The sequence below is a fragment of the Eubalaena glacialis genome, chromosome 16 (assembly GCF_028564815.1).
Source record: "Eubalaena glacialis isolate mEubGla1 chromosome 16, mEubGla1.1.hap2.+ XY, whole genome shotgun sequence".
Taxonomy (NCBI): domain Eukaryota; kingdom Metazoa; phylum Chordata; class Mammalia; order Artiodactyla; family Balaenidae; genus Eubalaena; species Eubalaena glacialis.
In genome coordinates, this window is record NC_083731.1 from 73,759,961 (window position 1) to 73,780,955 (window position 20,995).

Here is a 20,995-nt window from a genome sequence, read left to right on the forward strand (position 1 = left end):
CAAGAAAAGGCCTGAGAAGAGAAAGAATGGGCCTTATTGTGTATGAATCCGTAGCTCTGCTTATTCCCATGGCTTGCTGCCCTTCTGCAGTTATGAACGTCTCCTCAGTGTTCTTACGTAAATCTTTCTTTTTAATAGTTTGAGATGAGTTTCAGTCCTTGACAACCAAGGGAGTAATACATTCAATCTTAGAGGACAAAATTCAGTTTTGATTGCCATCTTTTGAAAGGGCCATAGAAAGGATCAATGGGAATAGCTGACGAAATAGTAAACAGGATCAAGGAGGAAGCTTCAAGGGCTTGGGTATTGTTAAATAAAGAAACAGTTTTACAGCGTTCTCCTAATGCTATAGAAAGACGGTCTTTAACCTCCTTTCACCAGAGAACGTGGGGTTAGGTCAGAACTAATACTTTTTCTGTTAGACAAGACTCCAGACTCCTGGGACTTCCCTGGTGGTGCAGTGGTTCAGAATCTGCCTGCCAATGCAGGGGACATGGGTTTGAGCCCTGGTCCGGGAAGATCCCACATGCCATGGAGCAACTAAGCCCGTGCGCCACAACTACTGAGCCTGTGCCCTAGAGCCCGCGAGCCACAACTACTGAAGCCCATGTGCCTAGAGCCCGTGCTCCGCAACAAGAGAAGCCACTGCAATGAGAAGCCTGCACACCGCAACGAAGAGTAGCCCCTGCTCGCTGCAACTAGAGAAAGCCCGCATGCAGCAACGAAGACCCAATGCAGCCAAAAATAAAGATAGATAGATAGATAGTTAGATTAAAAAAAAACACTCCAGACTCCTGCTGTGCCATTGGTGTGACCACCCTTGGCTGCGTGTCTTCGTTCAGGAGAGAATCCAGTTGTTCAGCCCAGTATTTTTGCTTGTTTCCCTTTGGTCAGGTGTCCACTCTTGGCTCAGTCACTTAGGTAGCAGGAGCAGGATCATGTGACATGAACACATGCAGCTGGGACCTCCAAGGAGGTAGAGACACTGGAGGCCTGTGGGTCCACGAGTGGCCACAAGAGGATGCCATGTTGGAGGGTCCTGGAAGTCAGTACGTAAAACTGTTTTCCCAAGATCCCATTAAGTCTAATGATGTTGATAGTTGAGTTATGAGCCAGTCTAACACCTTTCTTTCCTGAACCTACCTCTCTCTTCAGTTGCCCAGCTGCTTTGGGGTCACTACTTTAACACCTGATCACATGGGACCTTTTTTTTTAATTAATTTTTATTGGCATATAATTGCTTTACAGTGTTGTGTTAGTTTCTACTGTACAGCAAAATGAATCAGCAACACATACATCCCCTCTTTTTTGGATTTCCTTCCCATTTAGGTCACCACTGTGCATTAAGTAGAGCTCCCTGTGCTATACAGTATGTTCTCATTAGTTATCTATTTTATGCATAGTATCAATAGTATGTATGTGTCAATCCCAATCTCCCAATTCTTCCCACCGCCCCCCCACAATGTGGGACATTTCAAATGGCTGGGCTTTCCAGGCTCAACTGGCTCATCCTTCCATGAACCCAAGAACACCTGGTTATCAGCAGACTGCAGAGACAGCAAAGCCCTGGGAGATGTAGAGTCCAATGGAGTAACATGTAAATATCTTATAGATTTGTTTTCGTTTGGGGTATAGCATAATTGAGTTCTATTTATTTATTTATTTATGGCTGTGTTGGGTCTTCGTTTCTGTGCGAGGGCTTTCTCCAGTTGCGGCAAGCGGGGGCCACTCCTCATCGCAGTGCGCGGGCCTCTCACTATCGTGGCCTCTCTTGTTGCGGAGCACAGGCTCCAGATGCGCAGGCTCAGTAATTGTGGCTCACGGGCCCAGTCACTCCACGGCATGTGGGATCTTCCCAGACCAGGGCTCAAACCCGTGTCCCCTGCATTGGCAGGCAGACTCTCAACCACTGCGCCACCAGGGAAGCTCCCTGTAAATATCTTAAGTGAAGCAAAGACTTGCAGAGCTAATGAAGCAATGATGGAAGTTGCCACAATCTGAGGGGAGGATGCAGAAGTCTGTTCATAGAGAGAAATTAGATAACGATTTGACTTAAATCCAGCAAGATGGATCATGCAGATAACCTCTTTAACTCCTGGAATCCCTGTTTAGCAACCATAAAAGAGGGCCCTATTTGTCCCTCCTTATTGGAACTCCTCTTGGCCAAAATAGCTGTCCACATGCAACCTCGGTCAGCTCGAAAAGCAATGCCAAATTGTTTGGGATAACAGAGTTATCTCCTTAGTGGATGTGATGTCTTAATCCCAGAATAAAATAGGATTAAGTATAGAAATAATAAAGTAAACAAAACCTGTGTTAAAAAGTTTGTGTTAGGTTCAGAAATAATTTGTTCATGTCTGGTATTTAAGAGTTTGTTGTGTTTTCGAGAATTTGGTCTATGAGAACAAGATATCAGTATTGTGATTCCAATTTAAAATGTAGCTTAGAATTGATTTATATTTGCTGTTTTAAGTAGAGGGATATGAGAGTCAAGTTAGTAAATTTGTAACCTTGAAACATTTAAGAGGATTTAATAGTTGACATTTCTGTTTAATTGATTAGATTTACTAGAGTTATTTAGGGACTGAAAAGGTTTTGTTTATTAATCAGACCACTGAACTACTTAAAAAGAAAATCAATACATTAAATGTATAAATGCAGTTTAAGATGTTAAAGGAAGTTAATTAAGCTGCAAGAGCCCTTTTAAAAATAAGTGTTAATTATTAACATTTGCTAGATCTATTAGTGGAGTAATAAGATTTGGGAATTGAACTCAAATTAGTAAGTTTAAGGAAAATTTGGGCTTGAAATGGGTAGCTGTATTTAATTGTATATTAATTTTTCAAAAGTAGTTTTTAGATAGTTTTCTGTGCACAAAAGCAGATCAGAAAACCTAAACTGATAGTCAAGAATTTTCACTGAGTGACCAATGGGATGTTAGTTTAATCCCAGCCAGAACTAGTCCAAGTACAGCCAGCCTGTTCCCCAAGACAGTAGAAGGTCCAAGGGCCCAGCTACTGAACTGGGTGAGCGTGGAACCAGGGAGACAGTTCTTTGGGCCACTCTTACTCATGGTGTTCTGGGAGAGGTCCTGTTTACTCCGGGCACTCCCAGATCGCATAGAAATGGGGATCTGGCCCATCCTCTCAACGGTCCTCTGAAACTTCAGCGTGGGCCCAGCCCAGAGCAGTGACCCCAGACCAATATTCGTCCTCCAGTTCTGATTTCCCAGCAGGTTAGAGTGGCTGGTGCTTCTTTAGGCAAATGGGCCAGTGACTGCATGTCAGGTTGTTGCCATATCTGAATATGCAAGCCTGAAACGAGCCATACTTTACGACATCTGAAGATACTTGCATCCTATCTTGTCTTGAGTAAAAATGCTTATTTAATTGGCATATTCGTTGCACATCTGTCAGGTTGTCCCATCTTTAGATCCTTCTGTCTCTGCATCTGTGTTTTGAATAGTGAGCACTTCAAAGACTGGATTTTTTTTTAATTTAATATTTTTACTTGCTTTTCACCACCCAAGAAAGCCCACACATAATTCTGGTCGGGAAAGCTCCTAAGGACATAATGAGTACTGCTGCTTTGCAAATAATAGCCACAGTGAGTTCTTGACATATTCCTGGCATGCTTCTTATTAACTCATGAAATTGGAGGCACTGTCCTAAATTCTGTTTGCTGAGTAGAGGCATTGTTATTACAGGACTAATCTCAACAATCAACATTTTTCCCCAGTGAGGCAGATTCATGGAAAAGATTAGATCCATCTTTGCTCTTTAGAATCTACAATGACAGTGATGTCCATCTATTCTGGGGAAGGCTAGATGGAGCTTTTGTTCAGCCCGGGTCTTTTTTCTGTGGGGCAGTTAGTTGATCTCTTCTGATGTAGGCAGCCTTGTGTTCCTGGCCTAAGCATTACAAATGTATTCAATAGTTCTCTGTTTTAAGTGAGTTAACAGATAATACTGCAAGAGGAAGCTTAGGTAAGCCATAGCTTACCAATGTGGCAGTGGAAACTTATTCTTCGGAATTTCCATTATCCATATTTTCCAGACAAAGATTGAGAGGACAAGTTCAGTATATTTTAGCTAAAATAATTGTATAAAACGAGGGGAAAAAGTGAATGCTAATCTAATTAACATAGTGGGGGGGTTAGACAGAGAGAAAAGAATATTCCTGTGTGCTAACTCTGCTTCTCCCACCAGCTTTCTTAGTGAAAGTTACATAAGGCACAGTTTTCTGGGTCTAGGTTTTCAGAATCACAGATTTTTGGAGCTGGAAGGTGGCAAGAGTTTACTTCACAGAAAGTAAGAAAGAGGGTTTTTAAATTTTGAAGAGTATACAGTTATGAAAATATATACTCTCAAGTCATTCAGAATATCACTTTCAGTAGCCATAAAAATAGTTATGTGCCCTGGGCACAAGAGAAAATCAGGAAGTTGGACTAAAACAGCAGTCCCAGTTCTGGCTGGATGTTAAAATCACCTGGGAAGTTTTTCAACTGATGCCTGGGACCCACCCCAGAGATTTTGTTTCATTTGCTCTAGAGTGGGGTATTTTTAAAAGCTTGCCAGGTGATTCTTATGTGCAGCCAGAATTGCAAACTACTGGCCTGCCTAATACAATTAATTCCACTCTCACTTCTCTTGGCATGATTTCATGACAGCCTCCGTCTCGAGGACTCTTTGTCAGTATCTGTTCTGGCACATGTGTGTGTTCACTGCCCTAATGACAGTGTCAGGGGCTGAAGTGGAGAGTGGCCAGGAGGGGAATAGTAGTCTGGCAGTAATGTAACCTTGCCCAAGTCAACTGGAAGGTTTTGAAGATGTTCACTAGACATGACTCATTGGTGTTGCCTCATTTTAAGTGTGGCTCCTTATCTGACATGGGCAACTAGCTCAGCCTTGAAATAGCATTGCCTTTGAGTTTTGATAATTCATTTTTATTTATTTATGCCAGACAGTAGTGATGGGTGCCCAATTATCCCTGAATTAGTAATTGGAGTCCAGGCAGAAAAACAGAGGTGTTAAGAACCCTACACTTGAAATTTTGAGAAGCTCCAACTGTGAGATCAGCCGTTTCCCTCTACAAGGCATGCCGGGTGACCCAGTTCAGCAGAACCGGAACTTCTTCCAGCCCCATCTCCATATAAGAGGGCTGGGGGTATTGTCAGGTCAATAAGTTATCTTTGGGAGGACACAGCCCCTCTGCTTCCTCTAAGATTGAGGGTCCCCAAACCACACTCCCTTCCTGCCTTCATGAACTAGGGGACTAGTGACTGTCTCTTGTCACTGACAGGCTGGTAGCTTCCATACCAGACAGCGCAGATATAAAACATTTACATCATTGCAGAAAGTTTTATTGAACAGCACTGCTCTAAGAAATAAGACTCGGGGGTAAAAGTAGAACCTTCTTTTTTTTCCACTACAAGTTTTGTAGAACCACAGTTGACCCTTGAACAAGGCAGTGGTTGATCCACATATAACTTAGAGTCAGCCCTCGGTATCCATGGTTCCTTTGTATTCATGCCATATAGTACTGTAGTATTTAGTATGGAAAAATATCCACATATAAGTGGACTCATGCAGTCAAACCCGTGTTTTTCAAGGGTCAACTGTACTTTGTTTTTAAAACTGTCTACATATCAGTTTATAAAAATAAAAATTTAATTTAAAAAATGATGATGAGGGATTCCCACAGAATTTTTGACTGCTGAGTTTATTTAAAGGCATTATGTTTCCATAGTACAAAAGCAGTGGTTCTCAACTGGGGGCATTTTTGTACCCCTCCCATGCCTGAGAACATTTGGCAATGTCTGGAGACATTTTTGGTTGTCTCAGTATGTCAGGGGGGAGAGGGGTGCTACAGGCATCTGTTGGGCAGCATACAATGAATGCAGAGGGCAGCCTCCCACAGCAAGGAACTATCCGGCCCAAAACGTCAATTATGCTGAATTGAGAAACCTTGAGCTAAACTAAATCTCTAAGATTCCAACCAGGTTCCCAAATATATATGTGTGTGTGTGCATGTTGACTTAAATGAATAATCCTCTGACCTACAATATAGTAGTTGGTTGAAGGTCAGTCCCACAGGCTAGCATTATACCTTCAGTGCACTAGAAAACTAAAAGGAAGAATTGAAACAATTATCTGGATAATTCAAAACCAAAAATACACTTTCTCTTGATTAGTGCTCAAATAAAGTAAAAATGGGATTTTTAAGAATTCCAGGTGCACAGTGTGTTGCTTTGATAACATTTATATATTACAATATGATTACTTCAGTAGTGTTAGCTAAAAGCTTTATCATGTCTATTATTTTTTGTGTGTATGGAGAATAATTAAGATCTACACTCTTCGCAACTGTGAAGTTTATAATATTATAAACTATAAACTATAGTATACTATAGTATACTGTTATAGTATAGTATACTATATAGTATATAGTGTACTATATAGTATACTATATACTATATAGTAGTATATAGTATAGTATACTATATACTACTATAGTAGTATATAGTATACTATATACTACTATAGTATACTATAGTAGTATATAGTATAGTATAGTAGTACTATAGTATAGTATAGTATACTATATACTACTACAGTAGTATATAGTAGTATATAGTATACTATATAATAGTATACTATAGTATACTATAGTATACTATTATATACTATAAACAATATAGTATTGTTGACTATAATCACTTTGTTGTACGTTAGAACTTCAGAACTTACTCATCTACTAGTTACAGGTTTGTACCCTTAAATAACAACCCTCCAATTCCCCCACCCCCAGCCCCTAGTAACCACCATTCTACTCTCTGTTTTTACAGGTTTGGTGTTTTTAGATTCCACATATAAGTGATGTTTGTCTTTATCTGACTTACCTTACTCAGCATAATGCCCTCAAGGTCCATTACTGTTGTCACAATGGCAAGATTTCCTTTTTTCTCATGGCTGAATAATATTCCATGGGCATATATATCATATTTTCTTTATCTGTTGATGGACACTTAGGTTGTTTCCATGGCTTGGCTATTATACATAATGCTACCATGAACATGAGGGTGCAGATATTGCTGTGACATAGTGATTTCATTTCTTTTGGACATACTCCCAGAAGTGGAATTGCTAGATCATATGGTAGTTCTATTTTCAATATCTTGAGGAAACTTCATATTGTTTTTCATAGTGACTGCATCAGTTTATATTCCCACCAACAGTGCACAAGGGTTCCCTATTCTCTGCATCCTTATCAGCATTCATTATCTCATCTGTTTCACGATAGCCTTTGTAACAAACAAGAGGTGATATCTCATTGTGGTTTTGATTTGCATTTCCCAATGATAGTGATGTTAAACACCTTTTCCTGTACCTGTTGGCCATTCGTATATTTTCTTTGAAAAAATGCTTATTCAGGTCCTTTGCCCATTTTGTTTGGGTTGTTTTTTGTTTGTTTTTGCTATTAGGTTGTGTGAGTTCTTTATATATTTTTTTATATTAACCCCATATCAGATATGTGATTTGCAGATATCTTCTCCCATTCCATAGGTTGTCTCTTCATTTTGTTGATCATTTCTTTTGCTGTGTAGAAGCTTTTTATTTGATCTAGTCTCACTTGTTTACTTTTTATATTGTTGTTTGTGCTTTAGATGTCATATTCAAAAAATTACTACCAAGACCCATGTCAAGGAGCTTTTTTACTATGTTTCTTCTAGGAGTTTTATAGTTTCAGGTTTAAGTCTTTAATCCACTTCAAGTTAATATTTGTGAGTGGTGTAAAATAGGGGCCTAGTTTCATTCTTTTCCAAGTGAATATCCAATTTTCCCAGCACCATTTATTGAAGAGACTTGTCTTTTCTCCATTGAGTATTCGTGGCTTCTTTGTCAAATACTAGTTGACCGTATATGCATGGATTTATTTCTGGGATCTCCATTTTGTTCCATTGGTCTATGTGTGTCTGTTTTTATGCCATACCATAAAAACACACAGTTTTGATTACTATACCTTTGAAATTTAGCTCAAATCAGGTATTGTGATGCCTCCAGCTTTGTTCTTCTTTCTCAGGATTATTTTGCTATTTGGGGGTCTTTTATGATTCCAAACCCATTTTAGGGTAATTTTTTCTGTTTCTGTAAAAAATGTCATTGGAATTTTGATTGTGATTGCACTAAGTCTGTAGATCACTTTGGGTAGTATGGACATGTTTACAATATTAATTCTCCCAATCTAGGAACACAGGATATTTTTCCATTTATTTGTGTTTTCTTCAGTGTCTTACAGTGTTCAATGTATAGATCTTTCACCTCCTTGGCTAAATTTATTCCTAAGTATTTTGTTGTTTATAGTGCCATTGTAAATGGAATTGCTTTTTTTGGGGGGGAAACACTTGTATTTCTCAGATAAACAGTTTACATGGATAATATTTTTGCACAGTTCATTATTACTACTGACACATGTATTAATCAGCTTGCCATATGTTGGCACAGCTGTGGTGGATTTGTCCAAATCTCTACAGATTTTTCTTTCTCTGCTCAGAGATATTTTTCTTTTTTTTTTTTTCACACTGTATTTTATTTTTACAAGAGATAAATAAACTGACACCAAGCATTGTAAATGGATGACCACAACAAAAGCAACAATGATTGCAGTTACCAAACACGAAACACACTCATACTATGTCATAATATTGACATTCAGTCCAGTAATCCTCCACTGTAACAGGTCCTTTACTTTGCAGTGAAAATTGATTTGTATATTTTTTGCCTGAGTCCTTGTGGGGTTTTTTTTTATTATTCAAACAGAAAGTCACAAAAATTATAATCATCCTCATCAGTTCACTCAGTCCCATGTAATTATTTTTTTTTTCATCTTGATCTTTTGTTAGCACTTTTATGAATTCATCAGTTTTCCATTAGAGTTCTGAAAATGCTTATTCATTCAGTTCAGCAGTATAGTCAGTTACCAGAAACCTGTACTTGTCAGAGTCTTTTCCATGAATTCCTTGAAGATGAAACCCTTTTATAGGAACATTTTTGTGAAGGCATCAGAGTACACCCAGAACTGTCTGTAAATGACAAAAGACTTAAAAATGACCATGGTTAAAGATTTGATGAAAGTTCATAATAATGCAATTCACAAGGAAATTTAGTTATTTCTGAGATATACATTTTAAAGTAATAACTAGAATTATGACTTATAACATTATACCAGAACATATAAGATTTTTAGAAATTTCATGTAATGTCTGAAACATTTATATTAACATATTTCCATACAAATAACCCAATGAAAGTTTAGTATTAGTTGTTTTGTTTGTTTTTTTATACTGCAGGTTCTTATTAGTCATCAGTTTTATACACATCAGTGTATACATGTCAATCCCAATCGCCCAATTCAGCACACCACCATCCCCACCCCACCGCAGTTTTCCCCCCTTGGTGTCCATATGTCTGTTCTCTTCATCTGTGTCTCACCTTCTGCCCTGCAAACCGGCTCATCTGTACCATTTTTCTAGGTTCCACATACATGCGTTAATATATTTGTTTTTCTCTTTCTGACTTACTTCACTCTGTATGACAGTCTCTAGATCCATCCACGTCTCAACAAATGACTCAATTTCGTTCCTTTTTATGGCTGAGTAATATTCCATTGTATATATGTACCACAACTTTTTTATCCATTCATCTGTCGATGGGCATTTAGGTTGCTTCCATGACCTGGCTATTGTAAATAGTGCTGCAATGAACATTGGGGTGCATGTGTCTTTTTGAATTATCGTTTTCTCTGGTATATGCCCAGTAGTGGGATTGCTGGATCATATGGTAATTCTATTTTTAGTTTTTTAAGGAACCTCCATATTGTTCTCCATAGTGGCTGTATCAATTTACATTCCCACCAACAGTGCAAGAGGGTTCCCTTTTCTCCACACCCTCTCCAGCATTTGTTGTTTGTAGATTTTCTGATGATGCCCATTCTAACTGGTGTGAGGTGATACCTCAATATAGTTTTGATTTGCATTTCTCTAATAATTAGTGATGTTGAGCATCTTTTCATGTGCTTCTTGGCCATCTGTATGTCTTCTTTGGAGAAATGTCTATTTAGGTCTTCTGCCCATTTTTGGATTGGGTTGTTTGTTTCTTTAATATTGAGCTGAATGAGCTGTTTATATATTTTGGAGATTAATCCTTTGTCCGTTGATTCATTTGCAAATATTTTCTCCCATTCTGAGGGTTGTCTTTTCGTCTTGTTTATGGTTTCCTTTGCTGTGCAAAAGCTTTGAAGTTTCATTAGGTCCCATTTGTTTATTTTTGTTTTTATTTCCATTACTCTAGGAGGTGGATCAAAAAAGATCTTGCTGTGATTTATGTCAGAGAGTGTTCTTCCTATGTTTTCCTCTAAGAGTTTTATAGTGTCCGGTCTTACATTTAGGTCTCAAATCCATTTTGAGTTTATTTTTGTGTATGGTGTTACAGAGTGTTCTAATTTCATTCTTTTACATGTAGCTGTCCAGTTTTCCCAGCACCACTTATTGAAGAGGCTGTCTTTTCTCCATTGTATATCCTTACCTCCTTTGTCATAGATCAGTTGACCATAGGTGCGTGGGTTTATCTCTGGGCTTTCTATCCTGTTCCATTGATCTATGTTTCTGTTTTTGTGCCAGTACCATATTGTCTTGATTACTGTAGCTTTGTAGTATAGTCTGAAGTCAGGGAGTCTGATTCCTCCAGCTCCGTTTTTTTCCCTCAAGACTGCTTTGGCTATTTGGGGTCTTTTGTGTCTCCATACAAATTTTAAGATGATTTGTTCTAGTTCTGTAAAAAGTGCCATTGGTAATTTGATAGGGATTGCACTGAATCTGTAGATTGCTTTGGGTAGTATAGTCATTTTCACAATATTGATTCTCCCAATCCAAGAACATGGTATATCTCTCCATCTGTTGGTATCATTAATTTCTTTCATCAGTGTCTTATAGTTTCCTGCATACAGGTCTTCTGTTTCCCTAGGTAGGTTTATTCCTAGATATTTTATTCTTTTTGTTGCAATGGTAAATGGGAGTGTTTCCATAATTTCTCTTTCAGATTTTTCACCATTAGTGTATAGGAATGCAAGAGATTTCTGTGCATTTTGTATCCTGCAACTTTACCAAATTCATTGATTAGTAGTTTTCTGGTGGCATTTTTAGGATTCTCTATGTATAGTATCATGTCATCTGCAAACAGTGACAGTTTTACTTCTTCTTTTCCAATTTGTATTCCTTTTATTTCTTTTTCTTCTCTGATTGCCATGGATAGGACTTCCAAAACTATGTTGAATAATAGTGGTGAGAGTGGACATCCTTGTCTTGTTCCTGATCTTAGAGGAAATGCTTTCAGTTTTTCACCATTGAGAATGTTTGCTGTGGGTTTGTCATATATGGCCTTTATTATGTTGAGGTAGGTTCCCTCTATGCCCACTTTCTGGAGAGTTTTTATCATAAATGGGTGTTGAATTTTGTCAAAAGCTTTTTCTGCATCTATTGAGATGATCATATGGTTTTTATTCTTCAATTTGTTAATAATGGTGTATCACATTGATTGATTTGCATATATTGAAGAATCCTTGCATCCCTGGGATAAATCCCACTTGATCATGGTGTATGATCCTTTTAATGTGTTGTTGGATTCTGTTTGCTAGTATTTTGTTGAGGATTTTTGCACCTATATTCATCAGTGATATTGGTCTGTAATTTTCTTTTTTTGTAGTATCTTTGTCTGGTTTTGGTATCAGGGTGATGGTGGCCTCATAGAATGAGTTTGGGAGTGTTTCTTCCTCTGCAATTTTTTGGAAGAGTTTGAGAAGGATGGGTGTTAGCTCTTCTCTAAATGTATGATAGAATTCACCTGTGAAGCCTTCTGGTCCTGGACTTTTGTTTGTTGGAAGATTTTTAATCAGTTTCAATTTCATTACTTGTGATTGGTCTGTTCATATTTTGTTTCTTCCTGGTTCAGTCTTGGAAGGTTATAACTTTCTAAGAATTTGTCCATTTCTTCCAGGTTGTCCATTTTATTGGCATAGAGTTGCTTGTAGTAGTCTCTTAGGATGCTTTGTATTTCTGCGGTGTCTGTTGTAACTTCTCCTTTTTCATTTCTAATTTTATTGATTTGAGTCCTCTGCCTCTTTTTCTTGATGAGTTTGGCTAATGGTTTATCAGTGTTATTTATCTTCTCAACCAGCTTTTAGTATTATTGATCTTTGCTATTGTTCTCTTTGTTTCTATTTCATTTATTTCTGCTCTGATCTTTATGATTTCTTTTCTTCTGCTAAATTTGGGTTTTGTTTGTTCTTCTTTCTCTAGTTCCTTTAGGTGTAAGGTTAGATTGTTTATTTGAGATTTTTCTTGTTTCTTGAGGTAGGCTTGTATAGCTATTAACTTCCCTCTTAGCACTGCTTTTGCTGTGTCCCATAGGTTTTGGATTATCGTGTTTTCATTGTCATTTGTCTCTAGGTATTTTTTTATTTCCTCTTTGATTTCTTCAGTGATCTCTTGGTTATTTAGTAACGTATTGTTTAGCCTCCATGTGTTTGTCTTTTTTACGTTTTTTTCCCTGTAATTCATTTCTAATCTCATAGTGTTGTGGTCAGAAAAGATGCTTGATATGATTTCAATTTTCTTAAATTTAGTGAGGCTTGATTTGTGACCCAAGATGTGATCTATCCTGGAGAATGTTCCGTGTGCACTTGAGAAGAAAGTGTAATCTGCTGTTTGGGGATGGAATGTCCTATAAATATCAATTAAATCTATCTGGTCTGTTGTGTCATTTAAAACTTCTGTTTCCTTATTTATTTTCTGTTTGGATGATCTGTCCATTGGTGTAAGTGAGGTGTTAAAGTCCCCCACTATTATTGTGTTACTGTCGATTTCCTCTTTTATAGCTGTTAGCAGTTGCCTTATGTACTGAGGTGCTCCTGTGTTGGGTGCATATATATTTATAATTGTTATATCTTCTTCTTGGATTGATGCCTTGATCATTATGTAGTGTCCTTCCTTGTCTCTTATAACATTCTTTATTTTAAAGTCCCTTGTATCTGATATGAGTATAGCTACTCCAGCTTTCTTTTGATTTCCATTTGCATGGAGTATCTTTCTCCATCCCCTCACTTTCAGTCTGTATGTGTCCCTAGGTCTGAAGTGGGTCTCTTGTAGACAGCATATATATGGGTCTTGTTTTTGTATCCATTCAGCAAGCCTGTGTCTTTTGGTTGGAGCATTTAATCCATTCACATTTAAGGTAATTATCGATATGTATGTTCCTATGACCATTTTCTTAATTGTTTTGGGTTTGTTTTTGTAGATCCTTTTCTTCTTTTGTGTTTCCCACTTAGAGAAGTTCCTTTAGCATTTGTTGTAGAGCTGGTTTGGTGGTGCTGAATTTTGTTAGCTTTTGCTTGTCTGTAAAGCTCTTGATTTCTCCATCAAATCTGAATGACATCCTTGCTGGGTAGAGTAATCTTGGTTGTAGGTTCTTCCCTTTCATCACTTGAAGTGTATCATGCCACTCCCTTCTGGCTTGTAGAGTTTCTGCTGAGAAATCAGCTGTTAACCTTATGGGAGTTCCCTTGTATGTTATTTGTCATTTTTCCCTTGCTGCTTTCAATAATTTGTCTTTAATTTTTGCCAATTTGATTACTATGTGTCTCAGCGTGTTTCTCCTTGGGTTTATCCTGTATGGGACTCGCTGTGCTTCCTGGACTTGGGTGGCTATTTCCTTTCCCATGTTAGGGAAGTTTTCGACTATCATCTCTTCAAATATTTTCTCTGGTCCTTTCTCTCTCTCTTCTCCTTCTGGGACCCCTACAATGCGAATGTTGTTGCATTTAATGTTGTCCCAGAGGTCTCTTAGGCTGTCTTCATTTCTTTTCATTCTTTTTTCTTTATTCTGTTCCACAGCAGTGAATTCCACCATTCTGTCTTCCAGGTCACTTATCCGTTCTTCTGCCTCAGTTACTCTGCTGTTGATTCCTTCTAGTGTAGTTTTCATTTCAGTTATTGTATTGTTCATCTCTGTTTGTTCTTTAATTCTTCTAGGTCTTTGTTAAACATTTCTTGCATCTTCTCGATCTTTGCCTCTATTCTTTTTCCGAGGTCCTGGATCATCTTCACTATCACTATTTTGAATTCTTTTTCTGGAAGTTGCCTATCTCCACTTCATTTAGTTGTTTTTCTGGGTTTTATCTTGTTCCTTCATCTGGTACATAGCCCTCTGCCTTTTCATCTTGTCTATCTTTCTGTGAATGTGGTTTTTGTTCCACAGGCTGCAGGACTGTAGTTCTTCTTGCTTCTGCTCTCTGCCCTCTGGTGGATGAGGCTATCTAAGAGGCTTGATGGGAGGGACTGGTGGTGGCTAGAGCTGACTGTTGCTCTGGTGGGCAGAGCTCAGTAAAACTTTCACCTACTTGACTGTTTATGGATGGGGCTGGGTTCCCTCCCTTTTGGTTGTTTGGCCTGAGGCAACCCAACACTGGAGCCTACTTGGGCTCTTTGCTGGGGCTAATGACAGACTTTGGGATGGCTCATGCCAAGGAGTACTTCCCAGAACTTCTGCTGTCAGTGTCCTTGTCCCCATGGTGAGCCACAGCCCCCCCACCCCCGCCTCTGCAGGAGACCCTCCAACACTAGCAGGTAGGTCTGCTTCAGTCTCCCCTGGAGTCACTGCTCCTTCCCCTGGGTCCCGATGTGCACACTACTTTGTGTGTGCCTTCCAAGAGTGGATTCTCTGTTTCCCCCAGTCCTGTCAAAGTCCTGCAATCAATTCCCACTAGGCTTCAAAGTCTGATTCTCTAGGAATTCCTCCTCCTGTTGCCGGACCCCCAGGTTGGGAAGCCTGACGTGGGGCTCAGAACTTTCACTCCAGGGGGTGGACTTCTGTGGTATAAGTGTTCTCCAGTCTGTGAGTCACCCACCCAGCAGTTATGGGATTTGATTTTACTGTGATTGCGCCCCTCCTACCATCTCATTGTGGCTTCTCCTTTGTCTTTGAATGTGGGATATCTTTTTTGGTGAGTTCCAGTGTCTTCCTGTCGATGATTGTCCAGCAGCTAGTTGTGATTCTGGTGTTCTCGCAAGAGGGAGTGAGAGCACGTCCTTCTACTCTGCCATCTTGGTTCCTCTCCCCTGGAATTGCTTTCTTAACTTCTCTTTCAGAAAATTCATTGTTAGTGTATAGAAATGCACATGATATTGATTTTGTATCCTGCAACTTTACTGTATTCATTTATTCTAATAGTTTTTTAGTGGAGTCTTTAGGGTTTTCTTTTTATTGAGGTCGAATTGGCATATCACATTATATTTGTTTCAGGTGTACAACCTAATGATTCAATATTTGTATATATTGCAAAATGATCATAATGAGTCTAGTTAATATTCATCACCAAACATAGTTGGAAAATTTTTTTTCTTCTGATGAGAACTTTTAAGATCTACTCTCTTAGCAACTTCCGTATATGCAGTACAGTATTATTAACTATAGTCACCATGGTGTACATTACATCCCTAGGACTTATTTTATAACTAGAATTTTATAAGTCTGGGCCCACTTTACCCATTTCACTGACACCCCCCCCCCCCGCTCCAACTAGCCTCTGGCAATTAATACCCTGTTCTCTGTATCAATGCGCTCATTTTGTTTTCTTTTTTGGTATTTGTTTTTTAGATTCCACATATAACTGAGATCATATGGTATTTGTCTTTCTCTGTCTGACTTGTTCCACTTAGCATAATGCCCTTGAGGTCTATCCATGTTGTCAAAAATGGCAAAATTTCCTTCTTTTTATGGCTAATATTCCACTGTGTGTATATGTGTGTGTGTGTGTATGTACACACCACATCTTCTTTATCTGTGCATCTATTGATGGACACTTAGGTTGCTTCTGTGTCTTGGCTATTGTAAATAATGCCACAATGAACATGAGGGTGAAGATGTCTTTTCGAGTTAGAGTCTTTACTTTTTTGAGGAAGCTCCATATTATTTTCCATAGTGACTGTACCAATTTACATTCCCAACAGTGCACAGAGGTTCCCTTTTTTCCATATCTTCCCCAACACTATTATTTCTTGTCTGTTTGACAATAGCCATTTTAACAGGTGTGAGATGCTATATCATTGTGGTTTTAATTTGCATTTCCAGTGTTGAGCACCATTTTGTGAACCTGTTGGCCATCAGTATGTCTTCTTTAGAAAAATGTCTGTTTAGATCCTCTGACTGCTATTTAATTGGATTTTTTTTTTTTTTTTTGCCATTGAGTGTGTGAGTTCTTTATATATTTTGGATAATTAACTTTTTTTATTTTTATTTTTGCAGTTTGGTTTGTTTAGTAACTTACAAAATGGGTCGTCAGGGGAGCAGCCATAAAGTTTATACCATATGGGTCTGTTGGGAAAATAGTAGGACCAACTCCTTACTCTGCCCAGGAGAAGGGAGTGTGAGGTCACCAAGGACCCTAAGGGAGGTGGGCAAGAGCCTGGGGACGAGGGGGTCTGGAGAAGCCTGGCTTGTGCTCAGAAGACCACACTGGGAGGAGGAAAGTCTGGATCAGAGGTGGGTGGCACCACTGGTGCTCAAAATTGTGTGGTTTGCAGAGTTTCTTCTATTGAATATTAGTCTTCTTTCTCATTTGTAGATCAAAAAATTTAGTAGGGAGATTGGGACACATCATCTTCTCAAATCATTGCTTTCTACTTCTGAAACTCCAAACATGTTTTCTGCTGCCCATTTCCTTCCCTAACCCATCATCTGACCTGAATTTTCTATTATTCTAAGTACACCACAGTAGGCTGCAAAGTTCCTACTATCTTCATTTTCACCACCTACTCCTTCCTGTGTGCATCAGTCACAACTCCGTTGCTCTTGCAAACTTCTATGTCTTCCTCCTCTCAAAGTCACATTCATCCTCTTATTTTACTATTTCAAATCCTGTATGTTCCATGAGTCCAAATATTCCCAGCCCAAGAGACTCTTTCCATCTCCTTCACACCCTTCACACTTTGTGACGCCTACCATGTATGGTCACATCTGCCTATAGATCAGTGGTCCTCAACCTTGACTGCAACTAGAGTCACATTGATAGTTAAAAAAAAAAAAAAAAAGACGGGGGCCTAAACACAGAGAATCTGATTTAATAGGTCTATAAGGGGCAACATGGATCAGTACATTTTGTTTTGGTTTTTGTTTTATTGGTGTATGATTGCTTTACAATGGTGTGTTAGTTTCTGCTGTATAACAGTGAATCAGCTATACATATACATATATCCCCATATCTCCTCCCTCTTCCGTCTCCGTCCCACCCTCCCTATCCCACCCCTCTAGGTGGACACAAAGCACCAAGCTGATCTCCCTGTGCCATGCGGCTGCTTCCCACTAGCTATCTATTTTACATTTGATAGTGTATATATGTCCATGCCACTCTCTCACTTCGTCCCAGCTTACCCTTCCCCCTCCCCGTGTCCTCAAGTCCATTCTCTAGGTCTACGGCCATACCACCCTGAATGCACCCGATCTTGTCTGGATAGTTAACTCTTTATCAGATACATGATTTGCAAATATTTTCTCCCATTTGGTAGATTGCATTTTCATTTTGTTGATCGTTTCCTTTGCTGTGCAGAAGATTTTAGTTTGACATATTCTCACTTTTTTATTTTTGCTTTTGTTGCCTTTGCTTTTGGTGTCAAATCCAAATCATCATCATCAAGACCAATCTCAAGGAGCTTACTATGTTTTTTCCTAGGAGTTTTATGGTTTCAAGTTTTACATTCCGGTCTTTAATCCATTTTGAGTTCATTTTTGTGTATGGGATAAGTTAGTGGTTCAATTTCATTCTTTTGCAAGTGGCTGTCCAGGTTTCCCATTATCTTTTATTGAAGAGACTGTCCTTTCCCCCATTGTACACTTGGCTCCTTTGTCATAAATTAATTCACCACATATGCATGGGTTTATTTCTGGACTCTCTGTTCCGTTCCATTGATTGATGTGTCTGTTTTTATGCCAATAGCATACTATTTTGATTACTATAAGTTTGTAATATAGTTTGAAATCAGGAGGCATAATGCTTCTTTGTTCTTATTTCTCAAGATTATCTGCTTTGGCTATTCAAGGTCTTTTGTGGTTCCATACAAATTTTGGAATTGTTCTATTTCTGTAATAAATGTCATTGGAATTTTGATAGGGATTGCATTGAATCTGTAGATTGCTTTGGTTAGTATGGACATTTTCATAATATTCTTCCAATCCAGGACATAGAATATCTTTCCACTTATTTGTGTATTCTTAATGTTTTCATCAACGTCTTATAGTTTTCAGTGTACAGGTCTTTCACCTCCTTGGTTAAATTTATTCCTAGGTATTTTATGCTTTTTGATGCAATTGTAAATTGGATTTTTTTTAACATCTTTATTGGAGTATAATTGCTTTACAATGTTGTGTTAGTTTCTGCTGTATAACAAAGTGAATCAGCTATATGTATACATATATCCCCATATCCCCTCCCTCTTGAGTCTCCCTCCCACCTTCCCTATCCCACCCCTCTAGGTGGTCACAAAGCACCAAACTGATCTCCCTGTGCTATATGGCTGCTTCCCACTAGCTATCTGTTTTACATTTAGTAGTGTATATATGTCCATGCCACTCCCTCACTTCATCCCAGCTTACCCTTCCCCCTCCCTGTGTCCTCAAGGCCATTCTCTATGTCTGCATCTTTATTCCTATCCTGCCCCTAGGTTCTTCAGAACCATTTTTTTTTTTTTTAGATTCCATATATATGTGTTAGCATACAGTATTTGTTTTTCTCTTTCTAACTGACTTCACTCTGATGACAGACTCTGGGTCCATCCACCTCACTACAAATAACTCAATTTCATTTCTTTTTATGGCTGAGTAATATTCCATTGTATATATGTGCCACATCTTCTTTATCCATTCATCTGTCGATGGAGACTTAGGTTGCTTCCATGTCCTGGTTATTGTAAATAGAGCTGCAATGAACATTGTGGTACATGACTCTTTTTGAATGAATCATTAGAGAAATGCAAATCAAAACTACAAAGAGTTATCACCTCACACCAGTCAGAATGTCCATCATCAAAAAATCTACAAACAATAAATGCTACAGGGGGTGTGGAGAAAAGGGAACCCTCTTGCACTGTTGGTGGGAAAGTAAATTGATACAGCCACTATGGAGAACAGTATGGAGGTTCCTTAAAAAACTAAAAATAGAACTACCATACGACCCAGCAATCCCACTACTGGGCATACACCCTGAGAAAACCATAATTCAAAGAGAGTCATGTTAAACCATTCTTGCATCCCTGGAGTAAATCCCACTTGATCATGCTGTTTGCCACTTTTAACGTCCTGAATTTGATTTGCTAATATTTTGTTGAGGAATTATCCATCTATGTTCATCAGGGCTGTTGGCCTGCAATTTTCTTTTCTTCTGGTGCTCTTGCCTGGTTTTGGCGTCAGGGTTATGCTGGCCTCATAAAATGAGTTTGGAAGTGTTCCCTCCCCTTCTATTTTTCTGGAAGAGTTTAAGAAGGATTGGCCTTAGTTATTCCTTAAATATTTGGTAGAATTCACCAGTGAAGCCATCTGATCCTAGACTTCTGTTTGTTGGGAGGTTTTTGATTACTAATTCAATCTCCTTACTAGTAATCAGTCTGTTCAAATTTTTTCTCTTTGTTCATGATTCAGTCTTGGTAGATTGTAGGTTTCAAAGGAATTTATCCATTTCTTCTAGGTTGTCCAATTTGTATATAATTTTTCTTAGTAGTCTCTGTGATATCCATTTTAGCATCTATTCTTCATTTCTGACTTTGAGTCTACTCTTTTTTTTCTTGATGAGTCTAGCTAAAGGTTGTCAGTTTTATTTATCTTTTAAATAACCAGCTCTTAGTTTCATTGATCTCTTCTATTATCTTTTCAGTCTCTATTTATTACTGCTCTGATCTTTGTTATTCCCTTCTTTCTGTTAAATTTGGGCTCAGTGTCTTCTTCCCTTTCTAGTTCTTTGAGGTGTAAAGAAGGTTGTTTATTTGAGATGTTTGTCACTATAAACTTCCCTCTTAACTGCCTTTGCAGCATCCCATGGGTTTTGATATGCTGTGCTTTCATTTGTTTCAGGATATTTTTTATTTTGCTTTTGATTTCTTCTTAGACCCATTGGTTTTTTATGAGTATATTATTTAATCCCCACATATTTGCGAATTTTTCAGCTTTCCTCCTGGTATTGATTTCTAGTTTCATACCATTGTGGTTGGAAAAGATACCTGGTATGATTTCAGCTTTCTTAAATTTGCTAAGATGTGGTTTGTGACCTGTCATGTAATGTATTCTGGAGAATGTTTTGTGTGCACTTGAGATGAATGTGTATTCTGCTGCTGTTGGATGGAATATTCTGTATGTGTCTATAGGTGCATTTGTTCAAAAGCATCACTTACATCCATTATTTCCTTCTTGACTTTCTGCCTGGGTGATCTGTCCATTGTTTAAAGTGGTGTATTGAGGTCCCCTACTACTATTGCATTGCTGTCTATTTTTCCCTTCAGGTCTGTTAATAATTGTTTAATATTTTTAGATGCTCTAATATTGGGTGCATATATGTTTACAATTAATATATCTGATGAATTGCCCCTTTATCATTGTATAATGACTTTGTCTTGTGTTACAGTTTTTGATTTAACATCTATTTTGTCTGATATAAATAAAACCACCCCTGCTTTCTTTTGGTTTCTATTTGCTTGAAATATCTTTTTCCATCCCTTCACATTCTGTTTGTGAATATCCATAATGCTTAAGTGAGTCTCTTGTAGGCAGCATATAGTTAGGTCTTATTTTTAATCCATTCAGCCCATCTGTGTCTTAATTGGAGAATTTAGCCCATTTACATTAATTATTGATAGCTAAGGACTTACTGTTGCCAGTATGTTAATTGCTTTCTGATAGTTTTG

General features: G+C 38.3%; 1 protein-coding gene and 1 long non-coding RNA gene across 3 annotated transcripts in view; one reads left to right on the forward strand and one right to left on the reverse strand.

The window, feature by feature from the left end:
* FAM124A (family with sequence similarity 124 member A) overlaps nt 1-20,995 on the forward strand; it is a 105,877-nt gene that overhangs the window by 60,438 nt on the left and 24,444 nt on the right. The window lies entirely within an intron of this gene.
* LOC133076629 (uncharacterized) overlaps nt 1-20,995 on the reverse strand; it is a 66,898-nt gene that overhangs the window by 23,761 nt on the left and 22,142 nt on the right. Inside the window, exon 3 of one of the 2 annotated variants that reach the window (XR_009697569.1) lies at nt 9,015-9,082. The exons of the other annotated variant lie outside the window; for it this stretch is intronic. This is a non-coding gene — a long non-coding RNA (uncharacterized LOC133076629). Of the gene's footprint in view, nt 1-9,014; nt 9,083-20,995 lie in introns of those variants that run through there. 2 annotated transcript variants of the gene reach the window in all.